Raw genomic sequence first — 10680 nt, forward strand, 5'->3', positions numbered from 1 at the left:
GCCCGGTTGCCACCCTGGCGCGCACGAAGTCGGAAGTAGGGTTAATTGCCCGGGTGCGCACCTTTGCCAGGGTGGGCACCTTACCTGGGCTGCGCACCAGGGCGGGCTCAAGATGGCACGCGCGTTCCGTTTTTTTCACTATCTTTCAAAACGGAAATTTTAAAATCTCCTTTTTTTTTTGCCTTTTCTGGAAATTAGTGAAGGCAGCGCATCAAAGGTGCGCACCTCGCTGCCCACCTTGGTGTGCTCTGAGGTGCGCACCCGGGAGCGCTACGAAGTGTGCTCCAAGGTGCGGCGTGCACGTTGTCGGAGCCCGGTTTGCCCCGGGTGCGCACCTCGCCTGCACCTTGGCCGGGGTGGGCACCTTGGCTGGGTTTGCCCAGGGTGCGCTCCGAAGCGGGGTTACTGGAGCGCCCCCTCTTTTTTTGTCAGAGCGTTTGGTGGGGTTTCTCGCATTGGCTCTTCCCAGGCCCGGTTGTTGGGTGCGCTCCCACCCTGGCGCGCGCGAAGTTGGAAGTTGGGTTAATTGCCCGGGCGCGCACCTTCGCCAGGGTGGGCACCTTGGTGCGCACACCTTGGCTGGGCTGCGCACCAGGGCGGGCTCAAGATGGCACCAGCATTCCCTTTTTCTCACTATCTTTCAAAACGGAAATTTTAAAATCTCGTTTTTTTTTTGCCTTTTATGGAAATTAGTGAAGGCATCGCATCAAAGGTGCGCACCTCGCTGCCCACCTTGGTGTGCTCCGAGGTGCCCACCACGGTGCGCAACGCCGGTGCGAACCCGGGAGCGCCCCGATGTGTGCTCCAAGGTGCGGTGTGCACGAAGTCGGACCCCGGTTTGCCCCGGGTGCGCACCTCGCGTGCACCTTGGTGCGCACACCTTGGCTGGGTTGCGCGGCCTGGTGGGCACCATGGTGCGCACCAAGGAGCGCTCCGAAGTGTGCTCCAAGGTGCGGCGTGCACGAAGTCGGAGCCCGGTTTGCCCCGGGTACGCACCTCGCGTGCACCTTCGCCGGGGTGGGCACCTCGGCTGGGTTGCGCGCCCTGGTGCGCACCAAGGAGCGCTCCGAAGTGTGCTCCAAGGTGCGGCGTGCACGAAGTCGGAGCCCGGTTTGCCCCGGGTGCGCACCTTCGCCGCGGTGCGCACCATGGCGTGCACGAAGTCGGAGCCCGGTTTGCCCCGGGTGCGCACCTCGCGTGCACCTTCGGCGGGGTTGCGCGCCCTGGTGGGCACCATGGTGCGCACCAAGGAGCGCTCCGAAGTGTGCTCCAAGGTGCGGCGTGCACGAAGTCGGAGCCCGGTTTGCCCCGGGTGCGCACCTCGCGTGCACCTTCGGCGGGGTTGCGCGCCCTGGTGGGCACCATGGTGCGCACCAAGGAGCGCTCCGAAGTGTGCTCCAAGGTGCGGCGTGCACGAAGTCGGAGCCCGGTTTGCCCCGGGTGCGCACCTCGCGTGCACCTTCGCCGCGGTGGGCACCATGGCGTGCACGAAGTCGGAGCCCGGTTTGCCCCGGGTGCGCACCTCGCGTGCACCTTCGCCGGGGTGGGCACCTCGGCTGGGTTGCGCGCCCTGGTGCGCACCAAGGAGCGCTCCGAAGTGTGCTCCAAGGTGCGGCGTGCACGAAGTCGGAGCCCGGTTTGCCCCGGGTGCGCACCTCGCGTGCACCTTCGCCAGGGTGGGCACCTCGGTGCGCACACCTTCTCAATGTTTTCTTGCCTTTTCTGGAAATTGGTGAAGGCAGCGCATCAAAGGTGCGCACCTCGGTGTGCTCCGAGGTGCGAACCCGAGAGCGCTCCGAGGTGCCCACGAAGTCGAAAGTCGGGTTAATTGCATTGTTTTCCCCGGGTGCGCTCCGAGGTGCGCAACATCGGCGCGCACCAAGGAGGGCTCCGAAGTGTGCTCCAAGGTGCGCACGATGGCGTGCACCTCTGGTGCGCACGATTCGGAGCTCGGTTTGACCGGGGTGCGCACACCTTGGCTGGGTTGCGCACCTTTTGTGCGCTCCAAGGTGCGCACGAAGTCGGAGCTCGGTTTGCCCCGGGTGCGCACCTTCGCCAGGGTGCGCACCTTGATGCGCACGCCTTGGCTGGGCTGCGCACCTTGGTGGGCGCCATGGTGCGCACCTTTCGTGCGCTCCAAGGTGCGCACGAAGTCGGAGCTCGGTTTGCCCCGGGTGCGCACCTTGGTGGGCGCCATGGTGCACTCCGAGGTGCCCAAGATTGGTGCGCACCAAGGAGCGCTCCGAAGTGCGCTCCAAGGTGCGCGCGAAGTCGAAAGTTGGGTTAATTGTCCGGTTTGCCTCGGGTGCGCACCTTGCGTGCACCTTCGCCAGGGTGGGCGCCTTGGTGCGCACACCTTGGCTGGGCTGCGCACACCTTGGCACCCGCGTTTCCTTCATTTTAAATTTTTTTTTTTTACAATCTCTCAAGTGGGAAATTCTATAATCTCAACTTTTTTTGCCTTTTCAGGAAACTTTTGAATGGAGCGCATCATTGGTGCGCTCCGAAGTGTGCTCCAAAGCTCTCTCCAGCTGCGTGCACCTGCCCCGGCCGCGCACCCGGCCCCGCCCAGCTTCGCTCACCTGTCCCGGGCGTCTGGTGCGGAACCTTAGAGTAAGAAACATCACCGTGCACCTTGGCCAACGTGCGCGACTCGACCGAGCGCGCACTGGCCGAGGTGCACACCGATTTCACCTAGGTGCGCGCGCAGCACCTCGGGCGCACCGGGGTGCGCGCACAACGCCCGGGTTGCACCGTGGCCTGTGTGCTCGGGGCGCCTCGGGTGCGCGCTCGGTGTCGCCCCCGCGCGCGCGGTAGTGCGGGCAGCGCACCCCGGCCCGGCCCGGCCCCGACGAGAACGCAAACGGGCAAAAGGTTTATTCAAATAGCATTGCGACGCCCGGCGAAAAACTAAAAAAGGGTGCAACACCGGGACTTCCCGGGAGGTCACCCATCCCAGTACTACTCCGGCCCAAGCGCGCTTAACTGCGGAGTTCTGATGGGATCCGGTGCACTAACGCTGGTATGATCGCACCCGTTATGAGCTTGTCGCAGTGTGTACTTAGCAAACCGCGACCCACGTGCGAATCCACCCCGGCCACCCACCCCCGTCGAGGTGCACACCCTCCCTCGCGAAGTGCGCCCCGTTCGCCAAGTGTGAGCCCTGCCCGGGTGCGCGCACCTTGCTAGGGCGTCGGGTGTGCACCCGGCCCGGCCTACGTGCGTGCACCTGGAGGGGGCGTCGTGTGCGTGCAGTGTCCCGTCTGCAACGCGGTGCCCACACACCACCTCGGGCGCAACGACCTGCGCTCACATGTGGGCCGAGTGCACCTTGGTGCATGTTCGGGGCGCCTCGGGTGCACGCTCGATCTTGCCCCGGTGCACCAAGGCGCTCGGTTTGCCCCGGGTGCGCACTTGGTGCAAGGTGGGCACCCAAAATAGGGATCAAGCACCAAAACACAAGTTTCGGGATGCAAAATGGGACCCAAGGACCACAAATGCGTTCCAAGACCCATGATGGGTCCACGAGAACAAAAATGTGTTCCGAGACTTAATAAACAAATATTGGGTTTTAGGAGAAGAAACATGCTCTGATGCCCAAAACGAGAATCGACCCCGAAAAGGCCACAGGCCAAAAGTGGGATGCGAGACAAAAAAAAATGGGACCCGAGGACCAAAATTGGGTTCCCAGGTCGAAGACAGGGCAACCGGACAAGAAACGACCTCTAAGGCTCGAAATGAGTCCCGACGACTAAAACTTGACAAGAAGCACCCATCAGGCACCCAACTCGACACCCATGGGATGCCGACCCACCCGGGCTTCCACCTAGCACACCTTGGCACCCACCCACCCTCGCACCCAACCTCGCACCCAACTTAGCACCTTTGAACCCACATTGGCACTCACCCTGACCCTGGCACCTTGGAACCCACATTGGCACTCACCTTGACCCTGGCACCCACCTTTGCACTCACCTTGGGACCCACCCTGGCTCCCACCTCGGCACCCACCCAGACACCCACCTTGGTTCCTTGGCACCCACCTTGGATCCTTGGCACCCACCCCGACACCCACCTTGGCACGCAACTTGGCTACTTGCCACCCACCTTGGCTCCTTGACGCCCACCCCGACAACCACCCCGTGACCTACCCTGGCTAGGGTTGGTGCACACCCACCCTGGTGCCCACCTTGGCACCCACCCTATGACCCACCTTGGCACGCACCTTAGTACCCACCCCGTTACCCACCCTAGGACCCACCCCGTGACCCACCTTGGCCAGGGTGGGTGCACCCACCCTGGTGCCCACCTTGGCACCCACCCATCCTAGCACCCAGCCTGTGACCGGGCTTGGAACCCAACCTTGCACCCGCACCCGTCTTGGCCAGTGTGGGTGCGCACCCATCCTGGCACCCACGTTGTGACACACCCTTTAACCCACGCACCCTAGCACCCACGTTGGCACCCACCTTGGAACCCAACCTAGCAACTTGGCACCCACCCCGTGACCCACCTTGGCATCCACCATAGCAGTCGCCGACTTGGCACCCACCTCGGCACCCACCTTGACACTTGTGGACCCACCTTGCCACTCACCCTAGCATCGACCCATCCTAGCACCCACCCTGGCACCTTTGCACCCTAGCACTCACCCATCCTAGCACCTAACCTGTGACCCACCTTGACACTCACCCTCGCACCCACCTTGGAACCCAACCTAGCACCCACCCACCCTGACACCAACCCTAGCACCTACCCACCCTTGCACCCACCCTGTGACCCATCTTGGCACCCACCCATCCTACCACTCAACCTATCACCCACCTTCTCACCCACCTTGGCATCCACCTTAGCACCCACCCACACTGGCACCTTGGCACCCACCTCGGGCAAGGTGGGTGCACACCCACCCTGGCACCCAATTTAGAACCCACCGAGCATGTTACCCACCTTGGCACCCACATTGCAGCCCACCCTAGTACCCACCCTATGACCCACATTGGCATCCACACCCTAGCACCCAGGCACCTCGACACCCGCCTTGACACCCACCCTAGCACTGAACCTGTGACCCACCTTGGAACTCACCCTAGAACCCACCCACCCTGTGAACCACCTTGGCATCCACCTTAGCACCCACCCACCTTGGCACCCACTCTAGCACTCACCCATCCTAACACCCAACTTGTTACCCACCTTGGCACCCGCCCTCGCGTCCACCTTGAAACCCACCCTAGCACCCACCCACGCAGGAGCCCACCTTGGCACCCAACCTAACACCCACGCATCCTGGCACCCAACTTGTGACCCACCTTGGAACCCACCCTAGTACCCACCTTTGAACCCACTATATCACCAACCCACCTTGGCACCCACCCTATGACCCTCTTTGGAATCCACCCTAGCACGCACCCACCCTGGCACCCACCATGGAGCGCACCCTAGCACCCACCCACCTCGGCACGCACCTCAACACCCACCTTGGTGTGCGCACTGCGCCAACCTCTCAAAGACCCTATGTGGTGCGCTCCAAAGTGTACACCTTTGGTGCGCTCCAAGGTGCGCACCTTTGGTGCACACCGAGGTGCACACCAAAGTGTGCACCGAGGTGAGCACCAAAGTGCACTCCAGGGTGCACACCAAGGCGTGCACCTTTGGTGCGGTCAATGCAAACGAATTCGGAAGTTGGGGTCGATGTCCTAATCGCTGCTGCAGACTACACGTATGAGAATCGGACAAATAGCTTTATATAGGGGAGGTGTTGCGTTTGATGGGTCGACTCCCCTGGTTGTGTGCACTGCACCAACTTCAAAGACCCTGTCTTGTTTAAGAAGTCAAAAGTTGGGGTGGATGTCCTAATCATTGCTGCAGTCTACGCATGTATGAGAATCAGACAAATAGCTTATATAGGGGAGGTGTTGCATTCGGTGGGTTGACTCCCCTGGTTGTGCGCACTGCGCCAACCTCAAAGACCCCGCATAGCAGAAGAAGTCGGAAGTCGGATTTTGGTGAGCACCAAGGCGTGCACCTTTGGTGCGGTCAACGCAGACGAATTCAGAAGTTGGGGTGGATGTCCTAATCGTTGTTGCAGGCTACACATGTATGAGAATCAGACAAATAGCTTATATAGGGGAGGTGTTGGGTTTGATGGGTCAACTCCCTTGGTTGTGCGCATTACGCCAACCTCAAAGACCTTGTTTTCGTTAAGAAGTCAAAAGTTGGGGTCAATGTCCTAATGGCTCCTGCAGGCTACACATGTATGAGAATCGGACAAATAGCTTATATAGGGGAGGTGTTGGGTTTGATGGGTCGACTCCCCTGGTTGTGCGCATTACGTCAACCTCAAAGACCTTGTTTTCGTTAAGAAGTCAAAAGTTGGGGTCGATGTCCTAATTGCTCCTGTAGACTACACATGTATGAGAATCAGACAAATAGCTTATATAGGGGAGGTGTTGGGTTTGATGGGTTGACTCCCCTAGTTGTTCGCATTACACCAACCTCAAAGACCTTGTTTTCGTTTAGAAGCCGAAAGTTGGGGTCGATGTCCTAATTGCTCCTGCAGGCTACGCATGTATGAGAATCAGACAAATAGCTTATATAGGGGAGGTGTTGGGTTTGATGGGTCGACTCCCCTGGTTGTGCGCATTGCGCCAACCTCAAAGACCCTGCATTGCGGATGAAGTCGAAAGTCAGAGTTTGGTGTGCTACAAGGTGTGGTCGAAGGTGCTCACCTAGGTGTGCACCTTTGGAGCACAGGAAAAGTGCCCTCCAAAAGTGCGCACCTTTGGAGTGCACAAAAGTGCCCTCCAAAAGTGCGCACCTTTGGAGCGCAGAAAAGTGCCCTCCAAAAAGTGCCCTCCAAAAGTGCGCACCTTTGGAGCGCAGAAAAGTGCCCTCCAAAAGTGCGCACCTTTGGAGCGCAGAAAAGTGCCCTCCAAAAAGTGCCCTCCAAAAGTGCGCACCTTTGGAGCGCAGAAAAGTGCCCTCCAAAAGTGCGCACCTTTGGAGCGCAGAAAAGTGCCCTCCAAAAAGTGCCCTCCAAAAGTGCGCACCTTTGGAGCGCAGAAAAGTGCCCTCCAAAAAGTGCCCTCCAAAAGTGCGCACCTTTGGAGCGCAGAAAAGTGCCCTCCAAAAAGTGCCCTCCAAAAGTGCGCACCTTTGGAGCGCAGAAAAGTGCCCTCCAAAAAGTGCCCTCCAAAAGTGCGCACCTTTGGAGCGCAGAAAAGTGCCCTCCAAAAAGTGCCCTCCAAAAGTGCGCACCTTTGGAGCGCAGAAAAGTGCCCTCCAAAAGTGCGCACCTTTGGAGCGCACAAAAGTGCCCTCCAAAAGTGCGCACTTTTGGTGCGCACCAAGGCGCTGGTTCGGTCGTTGCAGGCGAGTTCGGAAGTTGGGGTCGATGTCCTGAGCGGAGGTGCAAACTACACAGGTGTCGGAATCGGACAAATAGCTTATATAGGGGAGGTGTATGCTTCGATGGGTCGACTCCCCAGGTTGAGCGCACCGCGCCAACCTCAAAGACCCTACGGTATGGATGAAGTCGGAAGTTGGGTCCGATGACCAATTCGATTAGTAGGTATGCTCATGAGGTCGGAATTTGGGTCCGATGACCTGCCATGTGCAGGAAGGCGAATGTTGACACTGTGCGTTGCAAGGTGCACACCAAGGCGCTGGTGCGGTCTTTTTAGTCGAGTTCGGAAGTTGGGGTCGATGTCCTGATCGGAGGTGCAAGCTACACAGGTGTGGGAATCGGACAAATAGCTTATATAGGGGAGGTGTATGCTTCGTTGGGTCGACTCCCCGGGTTGAGCGCACCGCGCCAACCTCAAAGACCCTACGGTATGGATGAAGTCGGAAGTTGGGTCCGATGACCGATTCGATATGTAGGCATACTCGCGAGGTCGGAATTTGGGTCCGATGACCTGCCACGTGCAGGAAGGCGAATGTTGGCACTGTGCGTTGCAAGGTGCGCACCAAGGCGCTGGTTCGGTCGTTGGAGGCGAGTTCGGAAGTTGGGGTCGATGTCTTGATCGGAGGTGCAAACTACACAGGTGTGGGAATCGGACAAATAGCTTATATAGGGGAGGTGTATGCTTCGTTGGGTCGACTCCCCGGGTTGAGCGCACCGCGCCAACCTCAAAGACCCTACGGTATGGATGAAGTCGGAAGTTGGGTCCGATGACCGATTCGATATGTAGGCATACTCGCGAGGTCGGAATTTGGGTCCGATGACCTGCCATGTGCAGGAAGGCGAATGTTGGGACTGTGCGTCGCAAGGTGCGCACCAAGGCGCTGGTGCCGTCGTTGCAGTCGAGTTCGGAAGTTGGGGTCGATGTCCTGGTCAGAGGTGCAAACTACACAGGTGTGGGAATCGGACAAATAGCTTATATAGGGGAGGTGTATGCTTCGATGGGTCGACTCCCTGGGTTGAGCGCACCGCGCCAACCTCAAAGACCCTACAGTATGGATGAAGTCGGAAGTTGGGTCCGATGACCGATTCGATACGTAGGCATATTGGCGAGGTCTGAATTTGTGTCCGATGACCTGCCATGCGCAGGAAGGCGGAATTTGGGTCCGATGACCGAGTTGATGGCGTGCCATGCGCAGAAAGGCGGAATTTGGGTCCGATGACCGAGTTGATGTTGATGGCCCGCCATGCACAGGAAGGCGGAATTTGGGTCCGATGACCGATTTGAAGGCGTGCCATACGCAAAAAGGCGGAGTTTGGGTCCGATGACCGAGTTGATATTGATGGCCCGCCATGCGCAGGAAGGCGGAATTTGGGTCCGATGACCTGACATACGCATGGAGTCCGACTCGGGGGCCGATGTTCGATTCGATGACTTGCATTGTGGGTAAAGTCGGAAGTTGTGGTCTTTGACCCGATTCGATGACCAGACTTCGGCTGCTTGAGAATCGGACAAATAACTTATATAGGGGAGGTAGTGTTCTCGAGCATCCTCCCCCCGTGCCCGTTTATGTCGATTGATGCTGGTGCTCGACTGGTTGGAGCGCTCGGATGCAAAAATCTTGCACCAGGATTTATCGATTGTGATGGACACGGCAAGTCTCCTGATTGCTATGCAGGAGCTCATCGTGAATCTCTATGCGGCCTTGGTATGGACTCGACCTGCGGAATGGTTCGGCAATGGTAGTCGCTCCAACACGTCCTTGCAATGGCCACAGAGGTGATTCGACTAGAGCTCCAGTCTAGCTTTTGGGTTGCTTGGCGGACTGGTATAGCCGCGATCGAGTTCCGGCCATGAACGTTTTAGATAGCTCTTGGGCTTTCTGGGACGGAAGTCGGAAGTTTGGGCTGTTGTCCGATTTGATGACCATTCTTCGGATGTGTGAGAATCGGACAAATAACTTATATAGGGGACTGTGTTGTCTCACGCAGCCCCCTCCGTGCCCCTCTATCTCGACCGATGTTGGTGCTTGAAAGGGTTGGGATCGCTCGGATTTATAAACGTGCACCACCATTTGTCGAGTGTGAGGGACGCGGCAGGTCTCCTAAATGCTATGCGGGCGCTCTCTGAGAATCTCTATCCGGCCTCGACACAGACTAGTCTTGCTGAATGGTTTGGCACTGGTAGTCGATCCAACACGTCGTTGTTGTGGCCGCCTAGGCGATTCGATTCGAGCCCCCGTCTAGCTTTTGGGTTGCTTGGCGGATTTTGCCCTATCCGCAAGTGAGCTCGGTCCCTAAACGTTCGAGAAACCCGATTGCTATGCGCCGACTCTCTTTCTTGCGAGCCTCCATCTAGCTTTTGGGTCTCTACGGAACGGAAGTCGGAATCTGGGACCGTTGTTTGATTCGACGAGGCAGACTACGGTTGTGCGAGAATCGGACAAATAACTTATATAGGGGAGGTGTTGACTGGAGCATTCTCCCCCGTGCCCCTCTAACTCGACCAATGCTGGCGCTCGAACGGTGGTAGCGCTCGGATTTTCATTGAGCGCCAGCATTGGTCGATTTAGAGGGGCATGCGAGATTCCCGAATGCTATGCGAGGGCTCTAACGGAAATGTCTATTGGTTTCGGTATGGATGCAATTGCGAGTGGTTCGGCAAAGGTAGTCGTTCCGATGCGTCCATGTCGTGGCCAAATCGATAATTCGATTTGAGCCCTCGTATAGCATTTGGGTCTCTCGATGTGATTCCGCATTCCAGTCCCTTTGGGCACTGCTTGAGCCGCATCCCAGGGGGTTCCCTTCCCAATAATCTGCCTCGCAACCCGATTGCTATGCGGTGAGGCTCCTCGGCCGCCTCGGAACTATCTGTGTATCAGACGCATCGCGGGATAAGGGGTTGGCAACGGTAGTCGCCCCAAGCGCGTCCGATGCTTGGACCATTCCGAGGCGGCCCTGAAGCCTCTTCCGTCTAGCCGTTGGGTCCTTCTCGCCGCATCCCTCGCCTCGCACCCCGATTGCTATGCGGTGAGGCTCCTCGGCCGCCTCGGAACTATCTGTGTATCGGACGCGTCGCGGGATAAGGGGTTGGCACTGGTAGTCGCCCCAAGCGCGTCCGATGCTTGGACCATTCCGAGGCGGCCCTGAAGCCTCTTCCGTCTAGCCGTTGGGTCCTTCTCGCCGCATCCCTCGCCTCGCACCCCGATTGCTATGCGGTGAGGCTCCTCGGCCGCCTCGGAACTATCTGTGTATCGGACGCGTCGCGGGATAAG

At 58.6% G+C, this 10680-nt stretch overlaps 1 non-coding gene across 1 annotated transcript; it reads right to left on the bottom strand.

Moving 5' to 3' along the window:
* Positions 1–2917: 2917 nt before the first annotated feature.
* LOC131864682 (5S ribosomal RNA) lies at positions 2918–3036 on the bottom strand. Its single transcript, XR_009363446.1, has one exon. It is a non-coding gene; the product is annotated as a 5S ribosomal RNA (ribosomal RNA).
* Positions 3037–10680: the final 7644 nt, after the last annotated feature.

Source organism: Cryptomeria japonica, unplaced genomic scaffold, assembly GCF_030272615.1.
Source record: "Cryptomeria japonica unplaced genomic scaffold, Sugi_1.0 HiC_scaffold_90, whole genome shotgun sequence".
In the NCBI taxonomy this organism is placed as follows: domain Eukaryota; kingdom Viridiplantae; phylum Streptophyta; class Pinopsida; order Cupressales; family Cupressaceae; genus Cryptomeria; species Cryptomeria japonica.